This window comes from Macrobrachium nipponense, chromosome 6 (assembly GCF_015104395.2).
Source record: "Macrobrachium nipponense isolate FS-2020 chromosome 6, ASM1510439v2, whole genome shotgun sequence".
NCBI classification, from domain to species: domain Eukaryota; kingdom Metazoa; phylum Arthropoda; class Malacostraca; order Decapoda; family Palaemonidae; genus Macrobrachium; species Macrobrachium nipponense.
Window position 1 is genome coordinate 67216130 of NC_061108.1, and position 17114 is coordinate 67233243.

The 17114-nt window shown below is 42.2% G+C and overlaps 1 protein-coding gene across 1 annotated transcript in view; it reads right to left on the reverse strand.

The window, feature by feature from the left end:
- LOC135216547 (uncharacterized) overlaps positions 1-17114 on the reverse strand; it is a 36060-nt gene that overhangs the window by 17921 nt on the left and 1025 nt on the right. The window lies entirely within an intron of this gene.

Sequence of the window (17114 nt, forward strand, 5' to 3'; positions counted from 1 at the left end):
GACTATTAACTATCTGCTATTCTTGATCTTGTTTTGTACCTGAGACCTTTCTCTCCAATTGTACTTCATTAGCTCCTTGACAATGTCTGAGTAAAGACAAAAGCGCTTGGATTTCTGACTATCATTTTCCTGTGGGATTCGCTTATTTATGAAGTCACGTGCATCTACTGTGATTTTTTAAGCATATATATGTATATATATATATATATATATATATAATATATATATATATATATATATATAAAATCAAAGTCGGAGAAAGACAGGCACATCGAAATCAGATGGCGTTATTATGATTGCCGACATTTCTGGACCACAAATCCCATTTTTAAGGCATAAAAGACAGACAAATTTACAAACATTAGAATGACTCAGACAAAAGACAAAAATTAAAAGATAAGAAATTACAATGTCATAAAATTATTAAAACAAAATAGAAGGCACACCTATATTTCAAGAAGAAAGAAAGTTGTGGGGCAACTTGGGGTTCCAGGAACACTCACCACAGGTATAGAGGCATGGCAGAGGACCAGGAGTTTAACTGCGGATCAGTCTGTTTAATGCTAAGGTCACACATTCACGTATCAACGCACGCACGCCCATGCATGAGCGGAAATTGGTAATTGACAACAGCTTACGTCAGTAAACCGTAAATGTAACGTAAAACATACGTAAAATCGTAGACATACGGTGACGGGTCGTCCGGGCTCTAAGCTCCGCCCACTAGGGTGCCGTAGCCTGCTCCAGTTTTGAAATGTTCAAAACAAGTTGTGGTTGGTCACGCCAAATGTCACCTGACGTAGCTCCAGGCATTGCACGTGGGACCCACGGTGACTGTTGCGGGGTAGGCGCTAGGGTCACCTGCCTTGTTCGCCGTCGTTGTTTTCTTTCCACCGTGAACCACGTGGGCCTCCTAATTGCACTGTAGCCTACAGGGAAACCGATTCGCACATTTTAAACCCTGTACGACATGGCATTGCTTTAGCATGGTATAAAAGGTCAGGTCGGCGCCCTCAGGTCAGCTGTTGTTTCCGTCTCCCTAGACCAGCATTTTCCTCCAAGTACTCTCCACAACGCCCTTCAAGATGCCGAACCTCCTAAAACGACCAAGGAAGGGACCATCAACGTCACATCTTCTTGCAGGACCTTCTTTCGGCCCAGAGAAGACTCCTACAGCCACTCCTGCAGACACTCAGGTCGAGGAAATGTCATCTTCCACCTACAGGAGTCGGAGTTGGATTAGATACAGAGTGATGACAGCGACACGGAAGATGACTGATGGACAGGGAAAAGTGGATATTGAACATATTCTACTTCCTCAAGCCCCACATCGTCCGTCAGAAGAAGGCCAAGATGTTGGGACTGCCAATGGTATGTATATTATAATGTCTGACTTCATTTTTTTTATTTGTTGAAAATATACAATATTTTACAGTACTTGCAGAATTCTACCAAAGTGAATTTACAACCTGGATTTTCAGAATGCAATATTTTTACATTCTCTCATATATGTTCCATCACTTTACAGTCTGCTCTGTTTACAGGCCAGCCATTTTGTATCCTACAGCCCCACAATGGTGGGCGTGGTCACGATGTGAAGTTGACGTACATAGAACATTACAATATCAGCGTAAGTTTCAAGTAGATGTCCGACCTTGCTTTCTTTGCACGTACATTTGCGGCGCAATTTACAGTGCTGGCTTTACGTCCGTCAGCCCGTGTCCTGTTTACCAGCTGTCCAAGGTCGTTTCACCGCGATGATGCCTACGATCCACATACGGGGGTATACGCCGTTGTGATATGTGAATGTGTCACCCCAGCATAATAAACAACGATTCCAGCACCGTTAGACGTTGGTCATTCGAGGCTCTACCCAAAATATCCAAATCATTTATATTTAATCATGTGGTCACATATTTTGAAAATTCTGGGTTCGATAGTTTAACCCTTTTTCTGTAGCTAAAGCTAACATCACAATGAGAATCTATTCTCATCTTCAGCAACCTCCGTGTGCAACCGACATAGGTCCCCAGGTCACGTCTGGGGCAAGTGAATTTGCATATTACACTGGAGGTCATTAGTGGGCGTAGATTTTCCTTGTACTTGAACAGAGCCGATTGTAGAGGGTTAATTGGTTGATATTAGTTTTAGATTAATGGCTGGAATATAGCGATTGGTGATTTTATATAATTCTTCATAAAAAGACTTTTTATGTATTAGTGGAAGATTGGCACAAAATGGCAGTGTTGGAACAGTATATATATATATATATATATATATATATATATATATATATATATATATATATATATATATATATATATATTTAAAACTTACATTCATCCTGATGAATCTTGACAAATCTCGAGTTGACGCTTTATAAATGGAGACTGAATTTATTTCTTTTATTTTTTCTTTCTTCCCTTCTTTTCTTTCTTTTCCTCTTTTTAAGCAAGCAGCCCATGTGGCAAACTCCACAATAGCCTCTGCCAATCCAGCATGTCCACGACAGTTACGTACGCCAAAATGTCATTGCACACGTAGGCATGTGTCATACATATAACGTAATTGCCTTCACATCAGTTTCCATCTGCAAAAAAACATTATAAGTGTGCAAGGCCTAGATCATTGGCGACATGTGTGTATGACTACATACGCTGTCAATCTCATCTCGATGTACTTCAAAATGGGAGAGTTTACATCAAGCGAGTTGACTCATGTCTAGTCGATGCAAGTCAAGGCGATTCAGAGTCAGTGACTCGGACAGACCCATTTTTTCATCAGTCACGGTGAATCCGCGGAGAGGTGAGCACTATGAATCCTTTCTTTCCTCAACTGGAAGTGCAAGTCGGTAATTGCTTTCTTACGTAGGTTGCAGTTAACTCCACTAACATTTTAAATTATTCAGTTGTCATTCTGAAGTCATAAAACTTCTCTGGATTGTTTATCAAGTCTGGGAATCCATAATCTTTGACTCTTACCTATGCCTACTCCTTCCCTGCTTCAGCCACAGCAACATTGATATTTCAGCGAGGGCGTTTGCGTCCATCTAGTTCCTGTTGAGCTCGATTCTGACTTTCTGACTCACTTACGGGAACAGTGCTAATTCAAAATGACTTGAGTCATATGACTTGTCTTGACTCGACTCGACTCGACTCGCTTGGTGTAAACACAGCCTTAGAGGCCGGGTCTCGCATCGGCGATTTGAGCCCCCAACTGTCACAAAAGCCATATTACAACTGAATTACAAACAAGTCTCCACATTTATTCACACTGTCGCAGAGTTTTACAGTGTCTGCAGAGTAATTGCGATATATAGCTGCTGCAGTTAGTAGTCACGGTCGAGCCATGACAACTGTCGTGAACATAATGGCAACCTTCACTAAGGTTCGTGACAGATGTTATGCGGCTGATAACCCTACCTTAATGGACAGGTTCCATCCCGTACACAAGGACAACTCGATAGGTAAACACGTCTGATTTTAACAATTTTCATTACAAAACTAAGCTCTTCATTAAAAACAACAAGGCAAAGGACTGAAGCGTGATCTTAGGTGACTCAGCACCCTAAACTTGACAAATTCTGTGGCCTGACGACCACTCAAAAACACTGAAAATTTCGAAAAATCAAGTTGCACTTTTAATTAAATAAATGACAACACATTTGTAACTAAGCAAGTTAAGCAATGATCAAGTCCAATTAACCCAACGATGGCTACAAAAGGGAATGATTACTTACTATGTGAAATTCTGGTCATTTGCCACCCTCCATGCCCAAGCTAAACCCGCACACCACGTTCAAGACCCGCAAGAGTTGTTAACTCTACTACGTTAATTAGAAGATCGTTGTTGTTGTTGTTGTTGTTGTTGTTGTATTAAGCCAACACTTGTTGGCACGGGACTTTCCCTTGCTAGGCCCGTAGAACCGAGATCGGTGTTCAGCATGGTTTTATACCAGAGCAGATCGGGTTAGTCAATTTTATCAGAATTTGTTTTCTTTAAGACGGAAGTATTCCTTCGTTTTTCATATAGTTTATAAGATAACAAGAATTTTGTCATTAATCAATGAGGGAGGAGAGGTGATGACTAATAAATGAGTATATACAAAAAGGAACCATTTCACTACAGCTGCCAGACTGCCTTATATGTAGCAATTTGCCTTACATTGAAAGCAGGAAAAGGATGGATGGGCGGGACATACGTCTTCGAAAATTCATGCACTAATTTTTCGGACAACAACTGTCAAAAGCTCCATATCACTGTCATGGTAATTACTTTATAGCAAAGAATTACAAGTTAAAGGAAAGGAAAATGCATCTTCAAGAAGTTCTACAGCATGGAGGCATTTGCGCCCGTGTTGGAGGTGCCTGTTCTCATGATTGTTCTGGAATCGTCGGGTGTGTTGGGGAACGCAACAGGCGCAAAAGTATCGTGAGAAAACACCGCGCATTTATGATGCAATACATCATCTAGATTCTTCTAAGAAGTTCCGGTAATCTCGGGAGTCTGTGACGTTCGCCATAGGCCCCGCCCCTAGGATGCGTTATAAATACGACTGACGAAGTAGGAGGGAGCAGAGATCATCAGTAAGAGCCACAGATCAGATAATCAGTGAGAGACCAGCAGAGAGATCAGTGAGAGCTCAGCAGCAGAGAGTGATAAGAGAAGAAGGAACCTATGAAGAATCAGAGAGGAAAAGTTGCTTGAGAGAGTTTGGTCGAATTCTGGTCAAGTCGTCGTCAGGAGTGGACGACAAGGTATTTCGACGTAGAGCAAGACTTCAGAGAAGAAACGTTCTGCAAGAGGTTTAGAGAAGTTCCTGCCCTTCGAGTATCAAGAATAGACATTATTTTCTGCGATACGGAGTCAAGAAGACGTCTGCAATCGCAGTTATCCTTTTGTGAAGCCATCGCTTCGTCGCAAAACTGGCCAGCAAGTATTTGGAATTACCTCACTTCTTCCCCAGTTCACGCATTGTAAGATTTAGCCTTTTTTATGTAAATAGGAGACACCATTCTGCATTTATCTTTGTTAGTAAGCTTGTAAATAAACCTTTGTTGTGTTAGTGTTTCTTTCGAGCTATATTCGTATCCCCAGTTTCAACTGTTTGGTGTTGAATCCTTTTTGTTTATTTTACTATCGAACTTGGAGCGTACCTCTCTCTCGGTTCGTAACAGTCATGCTGACGTACGAGAGACTGTGTGATTGCCCTTTTCGACTGACGTACTGTGATTATGGCAGATTTAATGTGATTTACGGCAGACGTAGGTAACAATTCCCATGTACGGTGTCCATTACGAAGTTACTCGGCGGCCAAACCGCTTCAAGGTTAAGGAAGAGAAAAAGTTTCTTCAAGCAGGGCAAGGGCCAGCAAATTTAGGTCGACAAAGCTGCCTGTTTTTATGATTCGATTAACATATATTTGAGATTAAAGATTTTCAGTATTTTTATATACTCTGAATTTTTTATATACTGAGACACAAAATACAATCTGGTTTTTAATCAGTAATTTTACTCATTTTTTTTCTTGTAAATAGGAATATGTAGCTTACATCAATTGTAATCAATACAATTTATTAGAATGTTTCTGGACGGTAAATAAATACAGAAAAGTCAGTTTTCTGTTCTAAGTTAAAAATATAATTTCAGATTTTGTATTTTTCTTGGGATACTTTAAGAATGCATATATAGATCAATGTGACACTGAGAACAACTCAGTGTCACATTGATATTATTACCCAAAACAAATGTTTTGGGTAATATAAATATTTTAGAATTTCAAAAGAAAATTATTTTGATATTTACAAAGTGATTTCAATTTTATTTATTTTCTAAAGTATGTACAGGAATGTTCTATGTTGCTTTCTTGTTTTATATCATTGAATCTTGCTACTCAACGCATCTGCAGGGGAGTCAAATAATCATGAAGGTGTTCTCGCTGAGCCTTGCAAGCCCATATGGTTCCTCTCAAATGGCTTGGGGGAGTCCAGGCTCGGTAATAAAGCTTCGTCAGACCTCCAGTGAACATGTCACCGAGCCTTTTTGATCTGCCTCATTCGCGACATTAGGATGTCTTGTTAAATTTAAGTTGTGCAGCACACAATCAGCCAACACCACGGACTCTATACGGTCTTGATGAAGATTTATGGGGGGTGTGAAATACTGAATCTGTGGGAGACAAATGATTTTAATTATGAGATTGTATACCAAAGGTATTTCATGTTAATACGTATATTATTTCTGTAGAAAAAAATTGGTGTACAAAAGGTGTTTCATATTAATACGTTTTAAAAAAACAGGACGAAATAAAGACACTAATATTTATGAACAATATCTAACCGTTTGCTAAAAATCTTTAGTAAGCCAAAGGCGTTCTCCACTGTATGACTTCCCTTCCTCAGTCGGTGAATAAAGATGCACTCGTGTGCTGTCAGATCTCGTGCAGGGTATGGTTTCATCACATAATTCCTCAGAGCAAAGGCATCATCTCAATGAGGAGATAGGGGACTGAAGTTTAACTTTACTCTCGTTTGGCAATTCTAGGGGCAAGCAGATTGACTCCATTCCAATAAGCCATTTGACAGAGCAAAGACACCACCATCAGACACGGAATTATGGCACCTACATCGACGTAGATGAACTTGTAGTTAACAACTTCAATAGAATTATATAGAGTAGAATTTCTATAGCTGTAGTAATGAGTTCCTCCTTCCATGGGTCTGGGTTCTGGCATGTCTCCTGTCTACTGCTCCAAGGGCGTATGGGAAATTCCAGTGTTCTTCAAAACCACAGGCTACTTCCTTCCATTGCTCTGGGGTCGTCGGTATAACTACATCACCTTATCTTCATATGCAGTCAATATGGCCCTCCAAGTTTCAGGCACAAATTCTGCAGATTGTGTTGGGAGCTACTAGGAACTGGTTAGGACAGGCTCTGGTAGGATTCTCCAGTTGCAAGGTAACACAGGGTAATTGCATCACGCAGGCCTGGCTCAATCGGTCTTCTCCAGAATGTAACTTTTTTCTTGATGTAGGGCGAGTTACGTTCAATGATTTCATTGAAAAGTCTGGTAAAGTGCCGTAAGTACAGTCCTGGAGTTTCAATTACCAACTACCTCAAGTTGTCGTAGTAACCTTTCTCTCTCTTCTTTGTAAGTAGGGTCTAATCCAGCATCTCCTTCTGCATCTTTTTTGCTAGCATTCTTTCGTTCTTGCAATATTTTAATTACTCTTAACATCAAGATGGTATAGTACCTAATGATCCACCATGGCCAGTGAAATTCGGGATCATTATTTAAGGTGGTCCTAATATCACGTCAGGTATTGCTGGGTCTTCAAACTTCCTGTTCGTCCTCCATCAGCGCCTGCGGAAATGACTGCAAATTTCTCCCCCCCCCCCCCACCTTCTTATATGTATATATATATATATATATATATATATATATATATATATATATATATATATATATATATACACACACACACACACACACACACACACACACATATATATATATATATATATATATATATATATATATATATATATATATATATATAATATACATATATATATTTCCAACAGTTCATAACACAGTTTCCGTACATCGTAATATGTCTGATTGTGTATAAGTATGTCCGTAAATTGACTTATGCATGATAATTGCCTTTACGTCAGTCGCAGTCCCAAGGAAAAAAAGTTAAAAGTGGGTGTGGCCTAGATCACCGGCGACATGTGTATCACTACGACTTTGTGAATTTAATCGTAATGCTATCTGTCATAATCATACATTACGACGGTCGCGGGCTCGAATCGCCCACCCCACCAATATACAACAGGTACTGGAAAATGAACCTTTGAACAAAGCTCTGCTTTGAATACACGGCGCCCGAAATGTGTGAAAACATAGGGATTTTTAAGGAGAGTTTTGTGGATTGACAATGCAAAAGCCGACATACTGGAACAAGTTATTCAAGAATAGTATTATAAATATAACAGACTACCAAAACGGGACAGCTGTACGGACCTAGTCAGGTCAACAAAGATGATGTTGGTGCGCTTGTCAAATTGGTGGTGGTTAACTTCTTTGATTACAGATGTGTCTTGGATTGAAGTTTTTTGTTATAATTATGTTTATATCTTTGACTCTTGATATATTTTTTTTTTTTTAAATCCAAACATCAAATGTTTCACTATTATTCTAAATATTCAGATGGGATGCGTATCCCATAATTTTCAATCGATCAACTCGACTGTCAGCAAAACTTTAACTGCTCTTTAGTGTCAATTCTGTCATGGGAACTACTTAAATTGTTTTTTCTTTGCTAGCCATTATCTGCAGTGAATCATTCTTTGAAATATTTGTTTATTTCCTAATACTTCTTCGGGAAATGGGGGACAGAAGTTAGATATCTCAATTATATCGCTGTTTCGTTGTTAAAATGCCCTCTTGAACTCCTTATTACAACTTGAAACAGAAGAAGAAGGTGGAGGAGGAAGGTCTAACGTAAATGTAAAAAATAAACGGGATCGCTGTCTAACTTCGGGTTCGGAACTTCGGAGATTTGTGTTAGTGTTTTGTTGATATTGCCGAGGTGACTGCCGCTACGTCAGTGGGAGTGTCTTCAGGTGAGTTACACCAATAATATTGTTGTGTAGATTGAGGAGACCTCATTACAAGATCAATTAACTGCGGTAAATCTGAAGGAGAGCTCCGTCTCTTGTTTGCAGAAGAATATAGCTATATATTTTTCCGATGTATTTTTTATTGATTACCCAGTACCTACCTAGTAGTAGGTATGCTTAAACGGATCATTAGGTAGTACTACTAGGTAATAGGTAGGTATTGGTGGCATCAAGCAATTGCACCCTTGTTCCCATCTACCTAACATTCTTGGAGGACTAAAGTGGGAACTAGGGTTTTTGGTTGAGGGGAGCAGGAGAAAAGTGATTTCCAGGGCACTACCTAACCAAACAAGCCACCTAACCCAACCTAGAGCGCCGTACCCTACTAGGCCTAGCGGGGGCTGGGCTTCGCCCCCCTGCGAACCCCCGTTTAAGGGCACTACCTTCCCTGCACACTTCACGACAATTCCGAAAAATTTGAGTGGCCATTAGGCAAACTGAGAGACAATACTCCAGCATAGGGTAAAAAACCGCATGGTACAGGGGTGGACCATGTATGATCAATGTGTACAACCCCAATAAAAGTACATTATAATGCGTCCTGGACGCGTTATAATGTACTTTTTTGGGGATTGTACACATTGATCGTACATGGTCCACCACTGTACCATGCAGTTTTTTATCCTGTTTCACACAGTAAACAAAATATAGGTATACAGGAAATAGGGTAAAACACCGCATGGCCTGAATCAAGCCAACGACGATCAATGCATGCCACCCTCTGAAAAAGTACATTATAACGCGTTCTGACACCGGAGATGGGCATCAGTCGCGACTTGTTGGTGAGAAATGGAGCTAAAGACCACTACTCTCCTTTCAAAGTAAGTATTTTCTCCAAAGTTAGGAATTAAGGCCAAATTTTAAGATTTAAACAGAGGGTAGTGAAAAGGGTGTCCACGGAAGTGGAAATCTCACCAAAACGCTTTCGAAATTTTTACTTAAGATTAAACAACTTAGAAGATTGATGCCATCTCGATGTTTACGGAGTCGCTTGCGTCAACAAAACTTCCATTTCTTGCGATAAATCTGCATACCACTTGTACCCACAGACGCTGGGCACTTTCATCACAACAATCGGAACACGGTCCCTTACCAGGACGTTTTTAAGTAAAAAAAACAACTGTTTTTGGTAGAAGACGAGGTCCTTTACACATAGTCCCACCTCATGCCACCTCATTCTGCATTTTCCTGGGCCTAAAACAAAGTGATTCTTCACCTCCCAGTCCCGCGGCGTACACACTGTTGGACAAGCAGTTAACTACCGAACTCCCTTGTTCGAAGATTACGACAGTTCCAGCTGCCGCTAGTTACCTCCTATTGTAAAGGACCTCAGGTTTGTATAGTTAGGAACAAAAATACAATTTTCGATAAATGTCATATTAGCATATCTATTTGTAGTATATATACATATTAGAGCAATTTTATCATGACTGCGACAACTAGAATTCATGGAAACAGTTTGTAAATGCATCAGCATATGTGTGAAGCTCCACTAGATTGGCAACGATGAGTCTTTTTGCCGTCGTCTGCTCGTACTTCAGAAATATCTGTAATTTTTCAGGGTTAATTTGGTTGCGAAAAAGTGATAATAGAAATGAATTAAATAAACATCTTGAAGTAAAGTTAAACTAAATAAGGAGTAAAGTAAACAATTAAGGGAATAATGCTTTGCACCTCATGGAGAGTGTTGCCAATTGGTATGTGTTTACCCTCCAAACTGGGTATAAAACTTATACAAAACTGAGGAAATAAGTGAAATTAGCTTATCTATTTGTAGTATATATACATATTAAAGCAATTTTATCATTATTGCATTATTATGACGCCTAGAATTCATGGAAACAGTTTGTAGATGCATTGGCGTATGTGTGAAGCTCCATAGATTGGCAACGATGAGTCATTTTGCCGTCGTCTGCTCGTATGTACTTTAGAAATATCTGTAATTTTTCAGGGTTAATTTGGTTGCAAAAAAGGGATAATAGGCATGAATTAAATAAACATTTTATACATTCAACTTACCTGTCAGATATATACTTAGCTATTTGACTCCGTGGTCCGACAGAAATTCGAATTTCACGCACACGCTACCTGTAGGTCAGGTGATCTACTTACCTGCCGCTGGGTGGCAGGACTAGGAACCATTCCCATGTTCTATCGTATTTTTTCTGTCGGCCATACTGGCAACATCGTTATGGGTATCTCCGGCTGGATTCGTATTTTGCATCGCAATTGATCTTCGTTTGGACTTCTCGGTGACGTATTTGCATTGATTGTACTGGCATACGCGATTGTGGACCGTTTTTGGATTTGATTTGGATGTTCAACATGATGTCTGATTCTGGAAGTGTGGAGAATGTGTGTGAATGTGGGTTGTAAAGTTAGGATGCCGAAGGCATGGCTTGATCCTCATACTATTTGCAAGAAATGCAGGATGTATGAATGTTCTTTTGTTAATACTTGTAATGAATGCAAGGATTTGAGTGCAGAAGAATGGAAATCTCTAACTTCATACTTGAAGAAGTTGGAAAGAGACAGGGTGAGGAGGTCTTCTTCCAAACCTTTGTCTAGTTCTGTATCTAGTGGGGTTATCAGTAATATTATACCCTCTTCTCCTTTTACTGCCCCATCTAATGTACCTGCTCCTTTATTAGAACCCACAGATTCGGCATCTGAGATTTCCGCCCTTCGGAAAATGGAAACCAAAATGGCGGCCATTGAAGGTAAGCAGTGTGATTATAGTGCTGTGGATAGTGATATAAGTGTCCCCAGTGCTGTGGAGGGGGAGTTTGATTGTCTCCACAACGCTTCCAGGCCTAGACCTCTTTCAAGCTCCCAAGCCCAGAGGAAGAAGGAAGTCGAAAGCCGTAAGGAGGTTGTGGAGGATCCCCAACAGTCAGACGTCCCTTCGGCATTCTGTATCGCCACAGAATGCCAGAGAACTCTACAGAAAAAGCGTTCTGCGTGAGGTGTCCTCCTCGGAGAATTCTTCACCTAAAAGAGTTGGAGATCATCGGGATCTTTCTCGCCCCCTGAAAAGACGTTTTGGATGAACCCAGGATTACGTCAAGTCCTGAGCGTTTTTCAGAGGAGGACCATTCAGTAATTAACAACTGATGGGGTAGACAATAATGAAGAGACTAATAAGAATCCTTCGCACTATGCAGGATTCCATCATTCTCTGGTGGAGTTCTGTCAAAAGACCTCCCAGAAGGGAAAGACGATTTCCTGTCTATTAAGAAGTCTAGGCTGTCGAGGGTTCAGACTCGCCATAGAAATTTGTCTTCCTCCGATTTGGAATCGGATTCATCAGCCTTGCATAGGCCGAGCAAGATCCGTTCTCCTGTCAAACGCAAGACGCCAACGAAACGCATAGAGCCTTCCAGGCGCGAGACGCCAGACAAGAGCGTCGAGTTCTCTAGAAGCGAAGCGTCAGCCAAGCGTGAAGCGCCAGTCAGGCGCGTCGAGTATTCCAAGCGCGAGACGTCAACCAGACGCGAGACGCCAGTGTGGGATCGAGGTGCAAGAAGACGCGAGTTTCGATCCAGGCGCGTGACGCCAACCAGAAGCAGGACGCCTCCCAGGAGCGAGGCTCCGGGCAAGCGCCAGGACGCTACGAGGCACGAGACGTCAACAAGAAGCGTGACGCCTCTCAGGAGAGAGTCGCCAGGCAAGCGCGAGGACGCTCCAAAGCGGGTGACGCCAGCCAGAAGCATGACGCCTCCCAGGAACGAGGCGCTAGGCAAGCGCCAGGACGCTACGAGGCGCGAGACGTCAACAAGAAGCGTGACGCCTCTCAGAGAGAGGGCGCAGGCAAGCGCGAGGACGCTCCAAGGCGCGTGACGCCTCCCAGGAGAGAGGCGCCAGGTAAACGCGAGGGACGCTGCCAGCGCAAGACGCCAGCAAAAGCGTGACGCCTCCCAGACGCGAGGCTCTTCTAGACGTGAGGCTTCTACTAGTTGTGGGGACGTTATTGTTCGTAGTCCTTCACCTACTAGAAACAATTCTCCTAGAGCGACTTCTCTTGATAGAGAATCGTTCAGGAAAGAGCGATCTCCTTCTAACCTTGAACTTGAAGAGATTTCTGAGGAAGAAGTTTCAACCAACGAGGGACTTTCCAATTATAAAGTCTTAGCCTCGTTCCCACTTCTTGAGGAGTTTGGGGATTCTCTTAGTCCTGCGGCTCCTCCTTCGCCGAGATCTCTGTTTTCGAGCACAAAAACTCCGAAATCCTCGGCTTTCTTAAAGATGAAGCCTGCGATCTCAATGAGAAAAGCCCTCCAGTCTTTGGATTCTTGGCTTTTATCTAAAAAGGAAACTCTGAGAACTGTTTATTGCTCTCCTCCCTCCAAGCTGACAGGGAAAAGAGGCATTTGGTATAAGACGGAAGAGGCGATGGGATTGATGCTCCCCTCGTCTGCAGATTCAGATTTCTCGAGTCTTGTAGAGTCTGTGAGAAGACAGTCTCTCAATTTAGCAAAGGCGTCCTGGAGTATGTCGGAATTAGATCAGCACCTTAAGGGAATTTTTCACGTCTTAGAGGTGTTCAACTTCTTGGATTGGTCTCTTGGGGTGCTGGGTAAGAAGACGAGTGAGCCAGATTTTCTTGATCCAGAAACTTTGCACAGTGTCCTATCTTGCATGGATAAGGCTGTGCAAGATGGTTCTGGTGAGTTGGCGGCACTTTTTGGATCTGGAATGTTAAAGAAAAGATCTCTTTACAGTTCCTTTCTGACAAAAGGAGTTTCTCCTTCTCAGAGGTCCGCTCTACTATTCGCACCTCTGTCAGAACATCTGTTTCCTTCATCGTTAGTGAAGGATGTTTCGAGATCCCTGTCAGAAAAAGGCTACGCAGGACCTTCTGTGCAATCTACAAAGAAAAATTAGACCTGCAGTTCCGACTCAGAAGAAGGTGGCTCGTACTCCCAGTGGTGCCCTTTCGTGGAGGCCCCCTCAACTCGATCAACTTCGAAGAGAAAACCCTTCGACAAGCGAGGGAAGGTCTTCCTTCCGCTCTTTTAAAAGAGCAAATAGCAGCCATGTCCTCCAACACAAAGGTAGGGGCCAGACTTCTATACTTTTCTGGAGGCCTGGTCCGTAAAAGAAGCAGATCCCTGGACTCAGTCTGTCCTACAGAAGGGGTACATCATTCCCTTCGTAGACAGACCTCCTTTGGCAACATCTCCGAAGGATTTGTCGACGAGTTACAAGGACCCTGGACTGAACGAGACTCTCCTTCAGACGGTGGTGTCGATGAGGGACAAGAATGCAATAGAGCTAGTGCAGGATCCATCTCCCTGGGGTTTTACAATCGCCTTTTCTTGGTTCCAAAGGCTTCGGGGGGATGGGAGAACCCGGTCCTAGATGTAAGCGTCCTGAACCGGTGCGTGGGAGAAAAAGAAGTTCTCCATGGAGACTTCAGCTTCAGTTCTGTCTTCCCTACGTCAGGGAGATTGGATGGTATCCCTGGACCTTCAGGATGCTTACTTTCATGTTCCGATTCACCCATCGTCAAGAAAATATCTAAGATTTGTTGTACAAGGACAAATCTTCCAGTTCAGGGCCTTGTGCTTCGGCCTATCGACGCTCCTCAGGTATTCAGTATCTGATGCGGAACGTGGCCAAATGGCTTTCATTTAGAAGGGTGGGATAAACATCTCGATGTATCTCGACGATTGGCTAATCCGGGGGGGCCAAGTCGGAGAAACTGTGTTGGAGGACCTCAGTCTACTTTGTAACCTAGCAAAGACGTTAGGATTACTCGTGAACCTCGAGAAATCTCAGAGTATCCCCAGTCAGAACTAGTCTATTTGGGGATTCGGATGGATTCTCGGGGTTTTCTGGATTTTTCCGTCCAGGAAAAGGATTGCTGCCGGGGTATTACAGAAAACAAAAAATACTCGAGCTTCCTAGAGAAAGAACGGAGTTTGTGTAGGGAGTGGTTAAGTCTTCTGGGAACCCTTTCCTCACCTAGAACAGTTCATTTCACTAGGAAGACTCCACCTACGCCCTCTTCAATTCTTCCTAAGAAGAATTTGGAGTTGGAAGAACGGGCAACTTTCAGACACTTCAGTATTCCTCTGGAAGTAAAGAATCATCTGAAGTGGTGGATTTTTCCCTTAGAAAAGAACGAGGGCTTGTCTCTAGAGGTTCGGAATCCAAACCTAATCTTGTTCTCAGACGCTTCAGAGAAGGGATGGGGAGCGACTCTAGGGACAAAGAAGTATCAGGCCAATGGAGGAAGGATCAGCAAGACTGGCATATAAAACTCCAAAGAACTTTATGCCGTTCTTCTAGCTCTAAAAGCCTTCGAGACAGAGGTGTTAGGTCAAGTGGTACAGGTCAACTCCAGACAAACACCACAGCGTTGGCCTATATTCAAGAAACAAGGGAACTCACTCTCTTTCTCTGTTCCATATAGCAAAAGAGCTGTTGTATTGGGCGAAAGAAAAGAAGGTGACTCTCCTCACAAGATTCGTGAAAGGAGAGAAGAACATCAGAGCAGACAGCCTAAGCAGGTTAAACCAAGTTCTCCCCACAGAATGGACCCTTCACATTCAGGTGTGTCAAGCTCTGTGGTCTCTGTGGGGCAGTCCACATATAGACCTATTGCCACCTACCTATCCAGAAGGATAGAGAAACTTTTGCTCCTTAGTGGAAGACCCGAGAGCTATAGCGGTGGACGCCATGCTGCTGGACTGGTCAGGCCCTAGATGCCTACGCCCTTTCCCCCCTTCAAAATGTTGGAGTTGTGTTAAGAAAATTTGGCGGCATCAAGAGGGACGAGACTAACACTCATCGCTCCCTTTGGCCGTCTCAAGATTGGTTCACAGAGGTACAGTGGAATGACAGTGGACTTCCCGAAGATCTTCTTCCAAACAACAGGAGAGATCTTCTCAAACAACCCCATTTCGAGAGGTGGACCATAAAACCAAAAACCCCGCTCGCTCGCTCTGACTGCCACCTTTCGACTATCGAAAAGACTTGTCAGAGCGAGAGGCCTTTTTAAGCAACAAAGCTTCAAAAGCAATTGCTAGGGCCCGGAGGATCTTCAACTATTCGGGTGTACCAATCAAAATGGGACGTTTTTAGAAGATGGTGTAAGAAGAATAAACTGTCCTCCTACAATACCTCTGTGACCAACATAGCTGATTTCTTGATTTTCCTTAGGGAAGAATCAAAATTATCAGTTTCTACCATTAAAGGTTATCGAAGTATGCTTTCTGCCGCATTTCGAAACAGAGGTTGAGAATAGCAGAAGATAAGATCTCCACGATCTTATTAGACCTTTTGAAACCTCTAAAACCTTTTCTCCTCGCACTCCTAACTGGAACCTTGATGTAGTTTTGAGATTTCTATCATCTAGTAGATTGAACCATCCTCTCAACGCGTCGTTTAGAGATCTAACGAGAAAATGTATTTTTCTTGTTGTCTTTAGCGACTGCGAAGAGAATTAGTGAGTTACACGCTCTAGATTCTCGAGTAGGATTTAAGAGTGATGCGGCAATTGGTCTTTCCAGACTCTGTTTCTGGCCAAGAACGAGAACCCTTCAAAACCCTGGCAAGAAGTTTGAAGTTAAAGGACTTTCAAATCTAGTAGAGAGAGGAATTAGAAAGATCTTTATGTCCCGGTTAGAGCTCTGAAAGTTTCTATTTAAAAGAAGAAGAATGAACTCAACGGTGGATGTAAACAAAGCCTGTGGTGCGCAGTTCGGGATCCTAGTAGACCCATTGTCAAAAATGCATTAGCATTTTTTTGTGAGGAGCATTATTACGGATGCCTCATAATAACTGCACTGAAGACTCTTTCAGGACTCTACGAGTGAAGGCTCATGAGGTTAGAGCGGTGGCCACTTCATTAGCTTTTCAGAAGAACATGTCTTTAAAAGACATGGTGATGCGCTTACTGGAGGTGTAATTCAGTGTTCGCATCGCACTACCTTAAGGACGTTAAAGTAACATATGAAAAGTGTTTCTCTCTGGGTCCTTTTGTATCAGCCGATACAGTGCTGGGAACTGGGGACACATAACGATCCTTAGAAAAATTTGTATTTGTTCTAATTTTGATAGTACATAGATCTACCTTGTGAGACAATTTGTTGGTTTTTTCTGCTGATATTAGTATGCGTTGGTGGCGCACAGGCGTCCTAGTTGGATCAGTGGGGGGAATCAAAGAGACGTTTTACTCGGCTAGATTGTACAAACAATTTTTTTTTTTTTTTTTTTTTTATTTTATTTTCATTTTTTTGTACTTTACTGTACGAATGTTTGTGATTCGAGTTTGTGGTTGTTAGCGAAGAGGTTTAGGGGATAACTTCTTGCAATCTTAGAACTAACATGGATAGGTTGAGGTGTCGGGATCAATGTTTTGCTCCTTGTATAGGTCTTGTCAAGTAAGTGGATAAGCACCCATTGACATAGTCCTTCCAGGA